Here is a 16213-nt window from a genome sequence, read left to right as displayed (position 1 = left end):
AAGTCCCTTGGTTGTAATGAAATGTGGTTGTATTTACATAACTTCCACATATTGGTGTCAGCTCTACCTGTGAAACCAGACATACAGATCAAGTAAGATCTTACTTCCGTGCCTTGCAGGACACTTGATCCTGTCCGAACATCCATAAGACATTTGGCCCATGCCAAACGTCCTTGGTATTTGGTCTTGTCCAAAACCATTTGACATGGACCAAAAATGCTCGTGGACATTTTGGACAGGACCATATGTCAAGGACATTTTAGTGTAGACCAAATGTCTTATGGACGAAATATCTTACAGATATTTTGGACAGGACCAAATGTCTGCTAATCCTTCCATGTGACAGCCTTTCTGATATGTAAGATGGCTGCCTTGGCCCTTGGACTATCCCCTTCTACAGGCTGTTCATCCTAGATCTTTCCACTGCTTTTCATGAGATATAGTTGCAAAGCCTTAAGTATTCCACTTGTGCTTCTTCACCTCTGGCCCAACTTGAAAGTCTGATGTCATTCTGAAAGCAATATTCCAGGAGTGCTCTGCCAGCATGCAGAAAACGGACCATCTTTTCCTTCATTCTATGGTCTTTATTTCCCTTAAGGAAACTTTAGATCACTGTTAATTCAGATTGTATGGGGACCCACAAGTTTCCCAGTCTATACACAGATGCTGTTGCAGAAGAAGATCCTTAAATTCTTGTCAAATTGCATCTTACGGCGTTAGTCCCATTTTTTCCCAGTTGCTACGTCCTGTCAGGATGCATTTACTGGCTTGCAAAATATTTTGATGACACAGATGTCAGCCGTGAATTCAGTCAATGTGCTTTCTGGATCTTCATTTGAGTGTTGGATAAGCTGTTGAATAGGTCAGAGATGAGGACAAAACTATCGCAAGACACCAGGAACCTACTTTCATTTCCAACTAACTGGCACCAAGACAATTGGTCTAATGGTGCCATCATCTTGCTTTCATGTGTCTACCTCGTTTCAGGGTGGAGCATTTGACTTTGTCTAATTTATCCCTAAAATCTAGTTACATCTCATTCTTCTCATTCACTAGACTAGTTAACCTGCTCCACAAGAATTGAAATGAGTGTGATTCCTGGTGAAAACTACTTCCTTTTACTAAATCTTCACAAGATATCCCTTAATATAATTATTTCTAAGATTGACATTGATCTAACAGGTCTATACTAAAAACCACGGTACTTTAAAAACCATGGTACTTATCTCCTCTGATTTCCTGTTGGTTTTTCTGTGCTCCACAGTTCATTCCCCAAAGAACACTGACAGGGGGTTCAGATGACTCATCAGTAAAATCTCTCTCCATCTCCTGGGGCATTATTCCCCCTAGGCCAGCAGACCTGCTCATTAGGCAGTTATATACACATCTTTTGCTTAGCTCAGATATCAAAACCATCATAAAAATTCATTCATCATTAAACATGCATTTATTTTTTATCTTTTAAAATTATTTTATTGAGGTCATATTGGCTTACAACATTGCGTAAATTTCAGGTGTACATTATTATATACCAGTTTCTGTATAGCCTGCATTGTGTTCACTACCAATAGTCTAGCTTTTGTTTGTCACCATACGTGTGTGCCCTTTTACCCCTTTCACTGCCCCTCCCCCACTTCCCCTCTGGTAACCACTAATCTGTCCTCCTTATCCATGTGTTTTTTTATCTTCCACATATGAGTGAAATCATATGGTGTTTGTCTTTCTCCATCTGGCCTATTTCACTTAACATAATACCCTCGTGATCCATCCAAGTTGTTGCAAATGAGACAATTTTGTCTTTTCTTATGGCTGAGTAGTATTCCATTGTATGTATATACCACATCTTCTTTATCCATCCATCAGTTGATGGGAACTTGGGTTGCTTCCATGTCTTGGCTATCGTGAATAAGGCTGTGGTGAACGTAGGGGTGCATAAATCTCTTTGAATTGTTGATTTCATGTTCTTTGGATAAATACCCAATAATGGATAGCTGGATCTTATGGTACTTCTATTTTTAATTTTTTGAGAAATCTCATTGCTGTTTTCCATGGTGGCTACACCAGTTTACATCCCCACCAGCAGTGTATGAGGGTTCCCTTTTCTCCACATCCTCTCCAACATTTGTTATTTCTTGTATTGTTATAGCCATTTGTTTATAATTATTAATTATAAATAATTAATTATAGCCACTCTGATGTGTGTAAAGTGATATCTCATTGTAGTTTTGATTTCTATTTCCTTACTGATTAGTGATGTTGAACATATTTTCACATGGCTGTTGACCATCTGTATGCCTTCTTTGGAAAAACGTCTGTTCATATCCCCTGCCCATTTTTTGATTGGGTTGTTTGTTTTTTTATTGTTGAGTTGTATGAGTTCTTTATATATTTTAGAAATTAACCCCTTGTCAGATACGTGATTTGCAAATATTTTCTTCTAGTTGGTGGGTTGTCTTTTCATTTTGTTCCTGGTTTCCTTTGACTTGCAGAAGATTTTCAGTTTGATTTAGTCCTATTTGTTTATTGTTTCTTTTGTTTCCTTTGCCTGAGTAGACACAGTATTTGAAAAGATACCACTAAGACCAATGTCAAAGAGTGTATTGCCTATATTTTCTTCTGGGAGTTTTATGGTTTCAGGTCTTACATTTAAATCTTTAATACATTTTGGGTTAATTTTTGTGTATGGTGTAAGATAATGATCTACTTTCATTCTTTTGCATGTGGGCTGTCCAGTTTTCCCAACACCATTTATTGAAGAGAATTTCCTTTCTCCATCGTATGTTCTTGGCTTCTTTGTTGAAGATTAGCTGTCTATAGATGTGTGGTTTTATTTATTTTTATTTATATAGCGTGTGTGTGTGTGTGTGTGTGTGTGAGGAAGATTGGCACTGAACTAACATCTGTTGCCAATCTTCCTCTTTTTGCTTGAGGAAGATGGTCCCTGAGCTAACACCTGTGCCTGTCTTCCTCTATTTGTATGTGGGTTGCTGCCACAGCATGGCTTGATAAGTGGTGTGTAGGTCCATACCCAGCATCCAAACCTGTGAACCCTGGGCCACCAAAGCAGAGCACATGAACATAACCACCTAGCCACTGGACCAGCCCAAGCTTTATAGCATGTTTTGAAGTCAGGCATTGTGAAACCTCCAGCTTTGTTCTTTTTTCTCGGGATTGCTTTGGCTATTTGTGGTGTTTTTTGTTCCATATAAATTTTATGGTTCTTTGTTCTATTTCTGTGAAGAATGTCATTGGGATTCTGATTGAGATTGCATTGAATCTGTAGATTGCTTTAGGTAATACAGACATTTTAACTATGTTTATTCTTCCAATCCATGAACATGGAATATATTTCTATTTCTTTATATCTTCTTTGATTTCTTTTAATAATCTCTTATAGTTTTTTAGTGTTCAGGTATTTCACCTCCTTGGTTAAATTTATTCCTAGGTATTTTATTCTTTTTGTTGTCATTGTAAATGGGATTGTATTCTTGACTTCTCTTTCTGCTAGTTCATTATTAGTGTATAGAAATGCAACATTATCTTGATACCAAAACCAGGCAAGGACAGCACAAAAAAGGAAAATTCAAGGTCAATATTGCTGTGAATATAGAGATGAACATAGATGCAAAAATCCTCAGCAAAATATTAGCAAATTGAATACAACAATACGTTAAAAGGATCATACATGTGATCAAGTGGGACTTATTCCAGGGATGCAGGGATGGTTCAACATCTGCAAATCAATCAATGTGATACACCACATTAACAAAAAGAGGAATAAAAACCACACAATCCTCTCAATAGATGCAGAGAAAGCATTTGACAAGATCCGACATCTATTTATGATAAAAACTCTCAATAAAATGGGTATAGAAGGGAAGTACCTCAACATAATAAATATAATATCATAAACTGACAGCCAACATCATCTTTAATGGTGAAAAACTGAAAGCTGTTCCTCTGAGAACAGGAATAAGACAAAGGTCTTGTTCAACAAGAACAGGAACAAGACACTCTTTCCACTCTTATTCAGCATGGAACTGGAAGTTTTAGCCAGAGCAATTAGGCAAGAAAAAGAAATAAAAGGGATCCAAACTGGAAAGAAAGGAAGAAGTAAAACTCTCACTGTTTGTGAATGACATGATTCTATACATAAAAAACCCTAAAGAATCCACCATAAAATTATTAGAAATAATCAAGTACTACAGCAAATTTTCAGGGTACAAAATCAATATACAAAAATCAATGAGCATTTATTAAACACCTACTGTGTCTTAGGCACTGGAGATAAAAATGGACAAGACTTATGTCTGTATGGGCTGTTGCCCTCATGCCTGTGGGTGATGTTGACTCAATATTTATGAGTAAGGGTTCATGTGGTGAGGGTGTGAGTTTGTGAGAGTGTTTGGGGGGGTGGAGGTGAGGGTATGTGTGTGGGAGAATGAGTGGGGAGTGTAGGCCAACCATGCCCACTTTGATATGTATGCAAGAGGTTGTCTAACTGTGGCCCTGGGCCTCTTTGATGGAAATATCAGAATTTATATTCTAGTCAAGGAGACAAAAAAGTCAATTCACATTTGCAACAAAAACAAAGGTAATGTTGTAGAGACATGTTTAGGAAGATGTGTAGGAACTCAAAGGGCACCTTGTTTGACGTGGATATCTGGGAAGGCTACAGACACCAGGTGATGACTGAAGTAAGATGTGGAGGTAGACACATGAGGTCAGGGTGTTCCAAGAGTTTGCTTCAGCTGGAAGGCCATTTGTGAATGAGCATGCCGAGAAATAAAGCCAAAGAATTACTTTTTATGCCATGCTTTAGAGTTTGGAATTCTATACTCAGTGGAGATCTGATGACTAGTTTCAAGTAGGAAAGTGATAAATCAAATCGATTGGTGTGATAACGTAACATAACAAGAAATATATATTTGGCTTTCACCCCCATTTCTGGCACAGAGCTCCTAAAACCCTTGGGATTTTCTAAGTGATGAGAGTCACAAAAGTGTCTTTGGTATATTAATGAAGTAAGTTTTGGAAAACACCTTGGTTGCCAAAAGAACCAACTGTGTAATTAGTGGGTTGGAATTTTCTGTCCGGCCCCCTTGAGCTGCAGGGAGGGGAGAGGGGCTGGAGCTTGAATCAATGGCCAATGGCCAATGGCCAATGCTTGAATCAATCATGCCTATGTAATAAAGCCTCGAGAAAAACCCAAAAGGATTGAGTTCAGAGAGCTTCCGGGTTAGTGAACATGTGGAGATTAAGAGAGAATGGAGTGCCTGGAAGCTCGGCACACTTTCCCCATACCTTCCCCTCTACATCTCTTCCATCTGACTTTTCCTGAGTTATCTTCTGTTATAATAAACTAGTCAGCCAGTAAGTAAAGAGATTTCTTGAACCTGTGAGCTGCTCTAGCAAATTAATCAAACCCAAGGAAAGCTTATGGGAACCTCTGATTTATAGCCAGTCAGTCAGAAGCCCAGGTGACAACCTGAGCTTGTAACTGGCATCCGAAGTGAGGGGGTGAGCAGTCTTGTATGATTGAACCCTTAACCCATGGGATCTGATGCTATCTCTGGGTAGATAGCATCAGAACTGAGTTGGATTGTAGGACACATAGCTGATGTCCAGAGAATTGCTTGGTGGTATGGGGAACACCCCCCCCCCCCCCGACACACACACATTGAAATTGGTCTCAGAACACCTATTTAGTGGGTTAAACAGACATCTCTAGAAGGAGTTTAGAAGCTGGTGTAAGGGTGCAAATTAGGCGACTCCTGCAGTAAACTAAGAGACATATAGCAAAGAGCTGAATTAAGACAGTGATAGTGGAGACGAAAATGAGATACATTTAGCAACAGAATGCATTTAGTAACAGAAAGATCTTGGCAATTGATTGAATGGGATGGAAGTGAGAAACAAGATTCCAGGATAACTGTCCTTAGTTTCTGGCTCAATTTATTGGATAGATGGTTAGACATTTACTGAGAAAGGGAATACATTATTAATTTAATGTTACTATTTCCAGGGTTACACATATTTTATTAAAATTGAATTATTTTGAGAATTTCCTAGGTAGTCACAGTCATTTTCTGTGTCTCTCTTTTTCTCTTACTATTTGGTGTCCATGGTGATTGCATAGCAGGTGAAAATATTCTAGAATATCCTAAAACGCTGGAATTGTGTGCCCCCTTTAGTGTCTCATGTGGTTGATACATCTTAATATTTTTCTTAGACATTTTTAAATCTGTCTTTTACTTGCTCATGTTCCACCTTGCTCATCTTGGGTATCAAGAATTCACTCTCCCTAAAGTTCCATCAAATTCACACTACCAGAAAATTTCTCTAAATCTAAAAAAGGTGCAGACCACCTCCTCCCTTACCATCGAGGACATGAAATGATCAACAGCCAGTCTAGAATTTCTCAGATGCTCTGCCTTTTTGCTGAATAAGATTTAAAACTGGTATCTTGATGCTTAAATTCCATCATTATTTGCTTATGTTTCTTGCTTTTGTGCCAATTTTATGATTTATTCCAAAAGCGGATTATCCATTCCCTACACCTGGCCAAGAAGTCTGTGGGATACAGTCCTATCACTTATGCATCTGAGAGAGACACTGGTTCAGACTCATAGAATTTCAGGGTAGAAAGGATGGAGAGCCCACCTACTGCCCTCTGTGCAGGTAAGAAGACTCAAGTCCAGGGAGGTTATGTGATTTGAGCAAGATGGCACAGCTGGTTAGTTAACAGCAGAGCCAGAGCTAGAACATATCTCCTGACTTTTAGCCAGAATTTATATTATGTTTTTCCTTTGGCAGGAAGTCAGACACTGGGACTCAAGTAAAGAATTTAGAGTATTTCACTTCCAGCACAGCAGGAGCCCAATGACACACTAAGAATCTAACATGGAAGTATATGATTGTGTGATGCTGTGAAGATGTCCTTATATAGTAATAAGTAGACCCTTCGTTACTGATGTAGCTTCAGCTACATCCTTCACTCTAAAAAGCCCACAGCTTTGGGCATCTCTGACTCAACAGCTTCCTTACTTGTCAGGGGTTGCACTGACCAGTGGACAGACCTCTATGAAAACCCATGACAGCATCAAGAGCTGAGTCCACTTAGTGTGTCATTGATCATGTATGTTTCCTTTTGTACTGCTTTCTCTGGTTCAGTAGTAAACCTGAAAGAAAGTGGTATTTAACCAAGTCCAAGTTGTTATTCTTGTTCATCTTTTAAATTTGAACCAGCCCTTTGTGGTCCGGTCTATTTCAGGTGAATTCCAGAAAGTCTCTTTTTACAACTGCTCCCTGGGAGCAGGATACCAACTATACTTAGAAAAAGGAAAAAGTAAATAAAATAAATAAAGAAAAATAGCTCCAACAGGAAGAATGATGTTTTGCTTTGAGAGGAGTCAAACAGAGCTCTGTGTAGGAGCCATTGAACCTCGAGCAGATAGGGGTGACTCATAAGATGATCCATGTGCCATGCTCTGGCCTGTCACTGGTTACACTATGAGTACTCCCAAATGAGCTGTTACTCCTAATTAAACTGCAAGGGTGGCTTCCTGCAACTGCTCCTGAGGAGAAAGAGCCCTATCTGGAAGATACCAGCCCACCTGCCTGAAGGAGATATTGTAACTGACTCTGAGGGCAGAACTGAGAGTTGGCCATGCCATCAGAGAAGATCTTGGCCAAGAGATAATGTGAGGATCCAGCATCGGAGTGTGGTGCCGGGAATCACACAGATTGCCCTCTGTGAATCTCCTTCTCTCTAGGGATTTGTGGAGTCTTCTTGTGGCACCAGGAAACACAATGGATGTAATTGCATTTCCATATACTCTCTGCAGAACAGTTTCCATCCTTTTAATTTTACTTCCTTCAGACTACTGAAATGAAACAAGTTTGGCTCTCTGACATGAAGAATTATCTAGGTTTGGGAGGGAGGAATGTGACACCTCCACCACTTTCCTCTACCCCCACCCCAATTATTAGCGTAGGATGTTCTTGCTGTAAGTGATTTGGTATTAGAGCTAGTAATCTGAAAGTTGGAAGCTAAGATCCTCAAATCTTATTTCCTGCTCTGCTCTTGGTTTATTGCCTGATCAAAGTTTCTTTGATAAGGTCAGTCACAGACCTGGGGACAGATGCCGGAAGTCACCTGCCCCATTGATAAAGGGTTGCAATACAATATGGTTCCTTTTTAAAGTGAATACATCATTTTTTTAATGTTGAAGAGGAGAGATAAATGTGTATATTACTCATCCTCCTGGCTCATAATACCATTTTAGTTTTTTCAAAAGACATAATATGACAACATCATACACATTGGTAATTAATTTTTCAAGCTTGCTTTAATCTTTAAAAGCTATGAGCCATCTCAGATTCACCAGTAGGCTGCCCCAGTTCTATGCACACATAGCCTGAAGCCGTGAAAGTATTGCATTCTTTCATCCTTTCTCAGTAGAACTGATCCTGCCAGTCAAGTTCTCTGGGACTGTGAAGCAGTACACTCATATCTTGCACAACTGTGAAATGAAAATTGACTTAAAGTAGCCACGGAAATGTGAGGTAGAAGCATAATTTTCCATCTCATCATCAATTTGAGTTTTAGTCTTTCTCATCCTGGGGCACTCGCCATGGGGTCTGTGGCATATTTTAGATTCTACTAAGATAGTATCTCAGGGTTCCCAGAGAAAGGCACTTGAGCTCAAATGACTAGATGTTTCTTTGCTCACCTTGCACCTGAACTTTCTCCCCAAAATAATTGGGTAAGATTATCTGAGTGTCAAATACCAGTTCTCATCCAGTTCCAATGAGCTGTGTCCAGAGTGAACATGATTTTACTTCCCTAGTCAAGTATCCTGTGCAAGTCAGAACTACTCAGACAGGACAAAGAATTTAGGGTCACTTTTTCTTAGAAGGGGTTGTGGCATTGCAGGTATAGAAGACTTCTTGAACTCTTTCACAGTGTATCCACTATTCCTGCATCCCCTCTGACCACCGGAGCCACTGAAGCTAGCCTCTAGTTAAAATCACCTAAGCCTAGACTCCAGACGCGAGTGCTATTGTTGAAAGGGTGCACTTGCTGCACCTTTTTAAAAGGTCATCAAAAAACTTCCCTGTTAGAGTACCCCTCTGAAGTTCATCAGAGAAAGTTTCAGATGGCCTTGTGAATTCCCAGATGAAAGAGGTGACAGAAGTGCAAATTATTGGCATTAAATAGGAAAGAAGATCATTGGAAGCACAAGTGTAGCTTGGGGGAAAGTAAAAGGAAGAACAAAGGAAAGAAAATTAAATTCAGGATTGTTCCTTAAAAGGTTGGGTTCTGATTTTGATTTTGAAAAAAGTTTTTGGGGAAAAGCTATTTCAAACTCTGTCCGTCTTCTAACATTTTATAACGTCTTTCATCTATTGCGTGCTTCGAGGGGAAGGAGGGAGTTGATGGTGATAAAGTGATCATGAGACTTAATATTTAAAAGTAACACCCTGTTTTAATGAAATGATGGCAGTTCTACAACCTGTCACAAATATCTAGGTCACTGCAAACAAAGAGTAAAAAAACGTAACTCACAGAAGTACAACAAAATAGCAGCAACAAATTTATCATTATTATTCTAATATCACTCTTTTGTATTTATCTCCCTGGTAAAGATATAACGTTTTATTTCAAGTAGAAAATATAAACTGTGTAGGCATTGAAAGGAGCAGTATTGTCATAATTGAATTCTTTCAAGAATTAATGTGGGGCGCTCTCTCTTTTCCTCTTCTTTTCAGCATCTCTGGGGAATTCCAGGAGGGACGTTGCCAGCCAGATTGACAGGTATATGTAAGACAGTAAAGTGTAGACTGCAGGATGGGTTTGCAAGATTGTTATAGTCAATGTCCTCGTTAATAAAAATTTGGAACATTTCCTAAAAAGCATTTTCCTAGAATAAATAAAATATTTTTAAAAATTCAGCATTAGTCTTAACAAACGGAAGAAACACAGTTTGCCTTAGTGGTCAGAGCACAAGGTTGTGAGGCCAAAGAACAGTACCCCTGCTTCAGTTTTCTAAACAGTAGGGAGATAGCATCATCTGCTCCGGATCTCTCAAAGGTGCAAAGAAATTAAATAAGATGTGAGAAGAGATGGTTCTCTGGAAAATTTTAATTGATATATAGTTAAGAAAGATGCACAGCCATAATGCGTTTGTGTCTGTATGACTGTAATCCATAATGAAGAAACGCATTCTGGATGGTGGAATGACTACAAGTAGCTCCAGCCTTAGGCAAAGTGGGAAGTAATGAGGCATTATTTTGGGTACCACTTCCCAGAGGCGTCCTAGTGAGAACCACTTTTCTCTACTCTGCCCCACCAAACACAAATATAGCAGTGTCCCAGACTCACTCCCAGCCTGACTCCCTCGTCCCTGCCTTCCTTTAAAGTTTTCTTGTCTTGTGACTCTTTGAAGCAATTTGAGATGCTGTGACAATGGTCTCATGTGTCATTCTTGCCTAGGTCTTTTTGCATTTTAACAAGGAACAATGTCTTAACCCATAGGAGTGATTCTAATGACAGAGATCTTGGGTTCCTGTTTATTCATTCATTATTTTATTCTTCAAGCTTTTAATCATTAGCATTTTAAAAATTTTCTTTCGTTCTTATTTTTTCAAGGAAGATTAGCTCTGAGCTAACACCTGCTGCCAATCCTCCTCATTTTGCTGAGGAAGATTGGCCCTGAGCTAACATCTGTGCCCATCTTCCTCTATTTTTTATACGTGGGACACCTGCCACAGCATGGCTTGATGAGCAGTGCATAGGTGTGCGCCAGGGATCCAAACTGGTGAACCCCGTGCCACCGAAGTGGAGCTCATGAACTTAATTACTATGCCACTGGGCCAGCCCCTGTTGAGCATTAGCTTTTGATTCAATAAATATTTGTTGAGTGTTGACTATGTGCCAGGCAATGTGCTAAAACTGGAAATGGAACTGAGAATGAGAGGAGTACAGTCTGGGCCCTCATGAAGCTGACTTGGAAATAGACATCCAAATAGAGAACAATCCATGTGATGAAGGCTTTGACAGGCAGCCTGGGATGCTGTAGGAAGCTTCTAGGTCTTGGGACAAGCTGCTTGGGAGACTCTGCAGGCAGCATGTAGGTTTTGCTGCCTATCAGAGTGATGTCTGCATCTCCAAATAGAGCCAGTTCTGTTTATAAGAAGCAAATTGGGCAAGGACAGAAAATGTTGGATTGGAAGCCAAATGCCCTAAGCTGGGCCTCAGTTCTGCTTAACCAGTTGTGTTTCTCTGGAGAATTCACTGAACTTTTCTGAGCTTCAGATTCCTCCTCTGCCAAAAAATGAGGCAGAATAGGTGACTTTGGTGGTCTTTATCAGTTTTAAACTTGTATATCAAAGTGTTTTTCTAATACCTAAATTAACCTTTTCAAGTGTAAGGTCCAGAGTGCAGTTCTCCTTGGATATTTCCAGAGGGTAAATTTCATTGCTTACCTATTTTTTCAGTGAAACTACTCCTTGACCACTGATCAGTGCTGCATCGACAACTTTCTTGGAAGTCTCTTGCAAAGGCCTTGCTAGTATGATTGATAACCCATGTTCTCTGTCGCCATCCCATAGGCACTGAAGAATGGATTGATAAATAACTTGGGATGCTCAACAAAGCCCAGTTCTCCTTACCAGATGTCTTATCGTATCAGGATCAGCATGCCTCTGTCCATTGCACATAGAAAACTTAATGAACCTAACCAAGGAGGGTAATGGGAAACATTAAAAGAAATAACAATTCTAAAGCATAATAATTCTAAGATAAGCACACTTTGTCATGCAAACTTTCCTTATTATCCAGCTTTAAAAAACATGACTCCAATCGACCCAAATCAAAATGACAACTTCTCTCAGGCATATAATTATAAAAAATGGAAGTCACTTTAGAAGTCATTTGATCCAATGTCTACACTTCAGAGAGAAGGAAATTGAGGCTCAGAGAGAATAAAATGTTTTAGCCAAGAACACACAGCTGGTTGGAAGCAGGCCAAGACCATAATTCAGATTTTCTGATTCCCAGGCTCTGGGGCTCTCTTTTTTCTTCGCTTTCCTCCCTACCCCAGATTGCACCATTTGTCTTTAAGCTACACATATTCCAAAGTGACCCTAGACTTTCTTGGTATCTTCTGGTTCTTCACCCCTGGGGAGGAAAAAGGATTTCCTTGCCTGTCCTTAAACTTACCACCACGTCTTCAGATCACTCAGCACTCACTCTGTGGGTGTCTCCCTTGCTGGAGGGCCTCTGTTCCTGGACTCTGGAAATCCCATTTCCTTTACTGTCTGTTTTCTTCACGGCCTAACAGTGTCCCTGCTTTCAACCAAAGGCATCCAGGTTCAACTGAAAACAAGACTGTTGAAGAACCAGTTAGGGGAGTTGTTTCCTCTCCACACATTATTTTTTGTTTCCATGCATCTCTTGAGATTTGAATGTCATCTCTGTGGAATAAATGCTACAGCCATCAGAGGAGCCACGAAGGCCAGAGACAATCCCCTGTGCCAAGTCAGTAATGCCTTTGGTTGAATTGGGGCCTGGGCCAAACCCTTTGAATGTTTCCCTGAGCTTAAGAGGGCATGCTGAAAGACAAGTGGAAGGTGACCAGTTCAGCGGCCCTGAGCTCCAGATCCAGCTTTCTCCTCCACCAGGGAACGGTTCAACGACAAGAGGGAAAGGGAAGACTGCTCCCGTCTTCTTTTTCATCTATAAGGGACATAGATCTTAATGAAAATGATTTCTGGAAATTCTTCCTCATTTTCTCTGAGAAAGAGGAAATGTGGCCATATTTTGCATTGTCTTGAGGAGAGGAAGCAGCCAATACTTGGTATAGACATTACAGGAAAGAAGTCGATAGACAACAAGAACAAGATAAACAGATGATTATATTAATCTAAACAGAAGGACTGTTTCAAACCCAGAATCTTTACACACACACATACACACGCACACACACAAACACATTTTTAGGAATTTTTAACCTGTCAGTACACAGACATTTACAAAATACCTATATGATAAGCACTGTGCTAGCAGTTTTTTCTGATATCTGAATTCTAACATTAAAGCAGATTTAAAAGTAGAAAAACGCAGTACTATCTAAGCAAGAAGAGAAAGCAAGCGGTAATGACACAATGTTTTCAAAGGCCAGGTCACCCACCTGTTGGTTATTTTAAGAAGGGGAATTCTGGCAGCAGCTGGGACTCTGCCATAAATAACTTGCACACCCATGTTCTAACACTGAGCCCTTCTTGTCACATCTTTCTAAGGGACCTTGATTTTGGAGGTGTCTCAGGTGACCTTTCTCTCCAGAACCATAGAAAAGGACAGAAGCATGCTTTGTGGTCACCTTCATTTTCTGCATGTCAGCCCTTTCCACTCACAAGCTGGCTGTTGGTTTTAAAGGACTGTCCACTGTTGGAGGGTCAGAAAAACCGCGAGCACAAAAGAGTAATCACTGTCACCGTCAGAGGCCGTTTATGTCAACTCCACTAAATAATTGAACCCACCACATTTAAAAATCTTCCAAGAGCTCCTATTACCATTAACTTAACCTCAGAATCCCAATCTTGGCATCTGAGACCCTGCCAAAACTCCCAGCTTCCCCACGATGATGCTCCCTGCCCACTGCAGTGGCATTGGCTCTTTACTGATTGTATCTGACTCTTTACTTGATACTGGTTGTTACCCCAGACCAATGGCTTTCCCGTTACCAAGAAGAGCTCAGCATCCACCTTCCCCCCAAAAAACCTCCCTATCATGCAAACCGGAGGAAGCTTAACCTGGGATGTGCATTATACACCCATATGTTAGATGCGTATGTGTATGCATGTGTTTCCTATCCCATGGCCATTTGTACGTAGGCTCACCTCCCCAATGCTAAGGAAAATTCAAGTCAATCAAAACCATGACATAAATGAATTCACCCTCAAGGTTGGCGTCAACACAACACAAACAAACACCCATATCCAAGTGAGAGCTTCAGCTGCTGCCTCAAAATCTTTCAAAACTCAGCAAAAAACGATTCTTTCAGAAGGTGGCTCAAGTATTTTTATTTATTTTGTTTACCTCTTTTTTTGAGCTACAATTGACATATAACATTTCATTAGTTTCAGGTGTACAACATAATGATTCAATATTTGTATTTGTATGTATTGCGAAATAATCACCACAAGAAGTCTAGCTAGCATCCATCACCGCACATAGGTACAAATTCTCTTTTCTTATGATGAGAACTTCTAAGATCTACTCTCTTAGCAACTTGCAAATTTACAGTATAGTATTAACTCTAGTTATCATGCTGTATGCCACATCCCCATGATTGACTTATTTTATAGCTGGAAGTTTGCATCTTTTGACCTGCTTTACCCATCTCACCCACTCCCCCAACGCCTTGCCTCTGGCAGCCATCAATCTATTCTCTGTATCTATGAATTTGGGTTTTTGTTTTGTTTTGTTTTTCTAGATTCCACATGTACTTGAGGTCATAGAGTATTTGTCTTTCTCAGTCTCACTTATTTCACTTAGCATAATGCCCTCTATTTCGTTTATCTCTTGATTGGAGCTGGAACATTTTTATTGCTAGATCCCTTTTTAAAAAAATTTGTCAGTGTACAGTAATTTGGGGGTTTTTATTGGCATTGCTTCTCCCAGTATGGACATTTGCAGATAAGACAACCAAACCACAGACAGAAATTCCTTTACATATAAGCTCAAGCCCTGTTTATACACCACTTCCGTGAATAAGATTTAATCAGTATGTATCAAGTCTTCGGTAAGAGTTGTGCTATCTTTAAATTATCCTAGCACAGGGTCTTGTCCTTAGACGGTACTCAATAAATGTTTGTTGAAGCAGTCACAGAGAATTTAGCTCACAAGAAATCTAAGCGATATCAACACAGCCGACCTTAGCGGTAAACCTTACTGGTTATTTGATTTTCCAAGAGGAAATACAAATTCAACCTCACTTTGTTTTTTTCTTCCACAGATTTCAAGAAGATCTTAATGGAGTTGGATTTTCAGAGTCAGCCTTTTCTTAAATTGCTTTTCTTTTATGCTGAATGCATATTTATGACTTTAAAAGATCCTAAACATATCCAGTCATTCTACTTGACTTTGTAAGAAGAGAGTTATGCTCATGGAAGTGTTTTTCCTACTAACAGTGTCCAAGAGAGGATTTTCCGATAATCATCTGGTTAATCAAGGGTCAGTGAAACAGAACAACTGTGCCACCGGCTTTTCACATTGCAGAAGCATGTGTACTTCTGAACTGGTGTCCTATATCCTTTCTTTCTAGGAGTAAACAACTAATTTCGAAAACTAATGCCAAATCGTATTTAGCAATGATAGTTATTATTTTCAAGCAGAATTTTTGATGTTGTTTTGCTTTCAATTAGTCCAAATTAAGTGGATCTACTCCTCGAGTGGAAGATGAACATCCGTGAATCCAATAAGAATGATTAGTGCCAGTTTAGTTTGAGAATTTATGAGGCAATCAACTAAGAATCTCATGAAAATTTATGTCATTTAACCATAAGCACTGTGTCCCCTGTTCTTGTTCTTCCAAATGTCTCTTCCAGACACATATGTTCATGGCCTTCTACATCCACATGCAGAAGAGGGTGGTTCCCAAGGAATATTGGGCTTTAAGCAATTAAGGGAGGTAGAATGTGAATACCATTGCCAGTTTGGCTGCTCTCATTTAAGAGTTCTGAGTAGCTGCTTTGAGAGTAGTGTAGACCTGCCAAGTACAGAGGAGGTGGTGAGGACTCCAACCACATCCTTCTGTGACCTCCTGCCACATGCAGAATGCTGGGTAGGCAGCGACCTCCAAGATGCTTTCCCCTTTGTATCATCTATATCTGACTTCATAGGGTAGAGGTCCTTGTCCTTACGTCTGCCTGATGACAGAGTTCTCCAGTGGGACCAGGGCAAGGGTCACTCAGCTCAATGTAATTAAAAGATCAGTTGACTGAAATATCCAGATTACCAGCTCACACTCCCATACTACCAAGTCTACTGAACTACACAAAGACAGTGTCTTTCTTGTCTGGGGCTGTATCCTTAGCACCCAGTACAATATCTGCAGCTGAATAGCCATTCAGTGAACAGATTTCAACTGGATGAATTGCATGAGCTGTTGGGCTAGAGTTAAGGAAACTGCAGTATCTTATTTCC

General features: G+C 39.9%; 1 long non-coding RNA gene across 1 annotated transcript in view; it reads left to right on the top strand.

Annotated features, from left to right (window-relative positions):
- LOC138919355 (uncharacterized) overlaps positions 1-15371 on the top strand; it is a 30537-nt gene extending 15166 nt beyond the window's left edge. The window contains exon 2 of the long non-coding RNA XR_011429508.1: positions 15024-15371. This is a non-coding gene — a long non-coding RNA (uncharacterized lncRNA). The remainder of the gene's footprint in view (positions 1-15023) is intronic.
- Positions 15372-16213: the final 842 nt, after the last annotated feature.

The sequence above is a fragment of the Equus caballus genome, chromosome 20 (genome assembly GCF_041296265.1).
Source record: "Equus caballus isolate H_3958 breed thoroughbred chromosome 20, TB-T2T, whole genome shotgun sequence".
NCBI classification, from domain to species: domain Eukaryota; kingdom Metazoa; phylum Chordata; class Mammalia; order Perissodactyla; family Equidae; genus Equus; species Equus caballus.
Note: the sequence above shows the minus strand (reverse complement) of the source record. Positions and strands in the feature narration are given on the sequence as shown.